A 6000-nucleotide genomic window follows, 5' to 3' on the forward strand; every position below is an offset into this window, starting at 1 on the left:
TACTTAGATCGCTTCCTCCTATTCTGACATTGACAGATATATTCATTAAATAACTATCCAATAAAGAACTAAACATCGATTTTAGCAGTCTTCCATGAGAACAGTCAATCATCTGTTCTATTAATGGCGCTAGAACACCCGGAAGCACCATTAATCAGTCACGCTGAGATACCATATCTGTTCTGTCACACGATATGATTTCTCGTTGTTCCTCTTTGAGCAATATAATCAGCAGGTTAAGGTATTTAATAATAACAAACTATCTCTAATCATTGTACGTCAGTTATAAGGGGCGATCAGAAAGTCTCCATTTAATGGCGTTGCAGCAGCTTACACACGACGTAGTGCGACTGTGATGGGAGTATGTAAGCACCGACATGTCGGCAAGGGACTAGTGTGGCATTCGTGTCTTTCCGAACTCCGTGCGATAAAAGCTGAAACGTGAACTGTAGCGACGTTATTTCCAAATGCGTCCGAACAGCACCAACGAGCTGTTTTTAATTCGTGGCTGAAGAAGGACAAACACCGGTAAACACCATCTGAGCCGGCCGGTGTGGCCGAGCGGTTCTAGCCGCTTCATTCTGGAACCGCGCGACCGCTACGGTCGCAGGTTCGAATCCTGCCTCGGGCATGGATGTGTGATGTCCTTAGGTTAGCTAGGTTTAAGTAGTTCTAAGTTCTAGGGGACTGATGACCTCAGAAGTTAAGTGCCATAGTGCTCAGAGCCATTTGAACCATTTTTTGTTATAACCGAGACCAAACAAATACCCAAAAACACTGGTTATTTAGGACCAAAATACGGTTAGCTAAGGAAATCTAAGTATATGGCTGGTTAAAAATCCGGTGACAGCTCTCCAAAAATGACTGTCGTTGGTAATACGTGATTGATTTTGGTTACAGCTTTTTTTATAAACTGAACATGGCACCAAAAATGATTCTAGCCCCTATCGAAGTAGTCCCCTTAGCCATCTATACACGGTTGCCAATGATTCTGGAAGTCTTGGAAGCAAGGAGGGAAATTTTCAACTGCAATGCTTGTAAGCTCGTTTGTCACAGACCGTTGGATGTCTGCAGTACCTTGATAAAGTTTTGATTTCAGTTGCCTTTTCACTCTCGGAAACAAGAGAAAATCGCAAGACGAGAAGTTTGGCAAATATGGCGGATATGGCATGGCAATAACAGATTATCGGGCGTGGCCGGCACTTGGATGGGTGATCATCAGGGTCGCCATGCGCTGTTGCCATTTTTCGGGGTGCACTCAGCCTCGTGATGCCAACTGAGGAGCTACTCGACCGAATAGTAGCGGCTCCGGTCAAAGAAAACCATCATAACGACCGGGAGAGCGGTGTGCTGACCACACGCCCTTCCTATCCGCATTCTCGGCTGAGAATGAGACGGCATTCGTGGCCTGAAGACGGAGTACTTTTTATACATTGAAGATATAATATGACGTAATGCCAAAGAAAATACAATACTTCAAACCGAAGTGCATGGACTGAATAACCATTAACAACAGATAAGTTGCTGCCACTACGAAACGCACCATTATTTTCATTTAACATCACGTGACAGTTTAGTTCCTGCATACTTCAGACATCGGTTGTGCAACGGGAACAGCCTCTAAGACCAGAGTTTAGGAACAGCTTTTGTGTGATAAAAGGCGCTCCCCGTATTACCCGGCCTTCCCTAACTTACGATCAAGAAAGTGACAATCTGTGTACAAAATTACACTTAGAACACAATATGTTTCGTATCAATTGCTTCAATATGACTTTCGTGAAATAATGGTCCAGTTGTTTCTGTTTCTGATTCTTGTTCACTTTTTTCCTGCCGATGGCTTTTATCTTATAATACACTCCTGGAAATTGAAATAAGAACACCGTGAATTCATTGTCCCAGGAAGGGGAAACTTTATCGACACATTCCTGGCGTTAGATACATCACATGATCACACTGACAGAACCACAGGCACATAGACACAGGCAACAGAGCATGCACAATGTCGGCACTAGTGCAGTGTATATCCACCTTTCGCAGCAATGCAGGCTGCTATTCTCCCATGGAGACGATCGTAGAGATGCTGGATGTAGTCCTGTGGAACGGCTTGCCATGCCATTTCCACCTGGCGCCTCAGTTGGACCAGCGTTCGTGCTGGACGTGCAGACCGCGTGAGACGACGCTTCATCCAGTCCCAAACATGCTCAATGGGGGACAGATCCGGAGATCTTGCTGGCCAGGGTAGTTGACTTACACCTTGTAGAGCACGTTGGGTGGTACGGGATACATGCGGACGTGCGTTGTCCTGTTGGAACAGCAAGTTCCCTTGCCGGTCTAGGAATGGTAGAACGATGGGTCCGATGGTTTGGATGTACCGTGCACTATTCAGTGTCCCCTCGACGATCACCAGTGGTGTACGGCCAGTGTAGGAGATCGCTCCCCACACCATGATGCCGGGTGTTGGCCCTGTGTGCGTCGGTCGTATGCAGTCCTGATTGTGGCGCTCACCTGCACGGCGCCAAACACGCATACGACCATCATTGGCACCAAGGCAGAAGCGACTCTCATCGCTGAAGACGACACGTCTCCATTCGTCCCTCCATTCACGCCTGTCGCGACACCACTGGAGGCGGGCTGCACGATGTTGGGGCGTGAGCGGAAGACGGCCTAACGGTGTGCGGGACCGTAGCCCAGCTTCATGGAGACGGTTGCGAATGGTCCTCGCCGATACCCCAGGAGCAACAGTGTCCCTAATTTGCTGGGAAGTGGCGGTGCGGTCCCCTACGGCACTGCGTAGGATCCTACGGTCTTGGCGTGCATCCGTGGTTCGCTGTGGTCCGGTCCCTGGTCGACGGGCACGTGCACCTTCCGCCGACCACTGGCGACAACATCGATGTACTGTGGAGACCTCACGCCCCACGTGTTGAGCAATTCGGCGGTACGTCCACCCGGCCTCCCGCATGCCCACTATACGCCCTCGCTCAAAGTCCGTCAACTGCACATACGGTTCACGTCCACGCTGTCGCGGCATGCTACCAGTGTTAAAGACTGCGATTGAGCTCCGTATGCCACGGCAAACTGGCTGACACTGACGGCGGCGGTGCACAAATGCTGCGCAGCTAGCGCCATTCGAAGGCCAACACCGCGGTTCCTGGTGTGTCCGCTGTGCCGTGCGTGTGATCATTGCTTGTACAGCCCTCTCGCAGTGTCCGGAGCAAGTATGGTGGGTCTGACACACCGGTGTCAATGTGTTCTTTTTTCCATTTCCAGGAGTGTAGATCAATGCTCGGGGTCAGAATTATTTCGTACCACAAAAGACATTCCCTAAGTCTGCCCCCACCGTGCACGTGCTCGATAGTTGAAACTGTTCACTGGCATCTCAAGGATATCATCCATAGCGATGCAAACATTTGAACCTCAAAAAAAGAAGAAATATTGAGATGCGATGTTGACCCAGTGAGACACACCTAGAGTTGAGAGCATCCGCATAGCAACCACTCTTATGGGTTGGTATTTGCTACGCTTTTTTCCAGTCTCGTGTCTCTCTACGTTGTTTCGGTGCCTTGATATAACTTGTTGCCGAAAGAGGTATCAGAGCCCCCGCAGATTCAAAATACAACGTAACGGTCACCTTGTCAAAACCAGCTATCTTTATTTTAATGTATGATTACAGCTGTTTTCACGTTTCGTGCTCACTTATTTGTGTATATGCCATTTCTCATCTGCGTTACTTTCTTTCTTCCATAAAATAGTATCGAAAGACAGAATATTCTATTTCAACTCTCAGTTTATAATCTCACGATTTTCTCCCACCAAGACCAATGGTCATCTGGCCAGATCACTATTCGGCTGAGTTTACGTACAAAAACATCCTTTTTAGGAGTTTTTGAAATTCCGGCAGATAGGTCATTGTTTCGATTTCCCGTAACGCCTATTCTGTAGCTGTCATTGCGCAAGTTTTGACTTCATTTAGTTATTTTTTGTGAGGCAGCATTCGGTTTTTTTATCTGACTTACGGCTCTCTCTGCTTTCGTAGTAATTTTCTAGTATTGTTACTGAACATTAGTTTGTTCTTCCCATATTTACATAATAATATTCTCTGGTTTATAGTTGAATAGAGAAGATGCTAAGTAACTGTTGTAAATTATGCATTACCTCAAGCACCAAGAAAACGTTGTTTTAATGATGATATGCGTCTTGAGATGAGCCATGTAGCAACTACCACGAATTACTTTTGCTTTTAGAACTTATATGTGGAGTCAAATAACTCACGTGCTGATACGTTGATACGGAAGACAAAGACACAGCTTCAAGTGTCTTTTTGTTTTAGTCCGGAAATCAGTCTTATTTCATGTGACTTCGCATTTAAGACTGATTACACTTCTTGGTTTTCTTGGATCAATAAACAGCAGCTGCTTCCGACATTTTAAAGAAGCAAAGAAATATAAAAGCGCAACAGAAGCTTCTCTCCATGTTGCAAATTGAAATGCTTAGTTTAAGTACATGGAAACAAACATAGTAACAATTAGAACACCTGAGTCAATTACTTAGTCGAAGTGTTAAAGCACAGGTACAATTCCCAGAATTGCTGACAATGCAAGTGTATTGCGATGTGGAAGACCCCGAGTAACATCATACAGGGAAGATCAGCTCATATGTGTACAGAGTAAACGTCAGAGGACTCGTACTACATCTGAAATTCACGAGAAAGTAAATAGTACTCGAGCAGCTCTAATCTCTGTCTCAGCAGTGCAATGGCTTCTTCTTGAATGAGGATTAAAGGGTTGTATATAGTCCAGAAAACTAAACTAGATGAAAAGACTGGAATTCGCACAGCAACATAAAAAATGAAGCGTGCAGTAATGGTGCATTGTGCTAGTCACGGACGAATCTACGTTTGAAATATTTGTAATTCACTATCGACTGTTTATTGATCTCGTGGAGGACGTATTAAGAATCAGTGCGTGACGCCAACGGTGAATCATAGTGGACGGTCGGTCATGATGTGGGGAAGTTTTTTGGGTGATAAGTGAGAATTAATGAAACAGTGATGAAGGAAGGATATCACAGGATACGGATCAACAATGCAGTTCCATCTGGCGAGAGACTTATTTGGTCGTGGGTTTGTTCTGCAGCATGGCAATGATCCCAGACAAGCTTCTAAATTGTGCAGAGGGAATGTCAATAGGAGAGAGAAACGTCGGGAAATGAAGAATATGATTAGGCCAAGTCAGTTACCCGACTCAAATCCCATTTAACAATTTTGGGATGAATTTGACAACGAGGTCATAAAACTGAGCTCAAGTAATGTTAAAAATTTTGGAATAATTTACAGACAAGTTGGACTGCAATATCTGCAAAAACACTACAAAATCTTATCTCCACAATGCCTAGAGTTTGCGGAGATGTTCTGAGGGCAAAGGGAGGATGCTTTGAAGGCATAAAATATAAACCATGTTGTACTTTACTTAATGATAGAGAGAGAAAATATTTATTTTATTGGTCCATTTAGTTTGTACGATGAGTTTTTACATTGAAAAAATGTAATTTTTTCATGTGAATCGAAACTTTTGACCCGTCATATGGGTTTAAGGAGACCCTGAGTAAATAGGATCTTGCGTCAGTGTGGAAAATCAGACGTTGACCAGACATTTCGCACTGTTGAAAGCAAATGCGATGAACATGGACGTTGCACTAAACTAGGCCAGCCAGAAAAATATGCAGGTGCTGAACACTGTCTTCACTTTTTTTTTTTCTTCCCAGCCTTCTCACTGGTTTGATGCCCGTCATGAAATTCTCTCTTGTGCCAAGTGCCAACCTCAGTAGCACTTTCAACCTATGTCCTCAATTATTTGCTCGATGTATGTCAAACTCTGTCATCCTCTACTGTTCTTATCCTCTAAGTTCCCTCTAGTACTACAGGAGCTATTCCCTGCTGTCTTAAGAGATTTTCTATCATCCTGTCCCTTCTTCTTGTCAGTGTTTCCACATATTCTTTTCCTC

Source organism: Schistocerca serialis, chromosome 1 (assembly GCF_023864345.2).
Source record: "Schistocerca serialis cubense isolate TAMUIC-IGC-003099 chromosome 1, iqSchSeri2.2, whole genome shotgun sequence".
NCBI lineage: Eukaryota > Metazoa > Arthropoda > Insecta > Orthoptera > Acrididae > Schistocerca > Schistocerca serialis.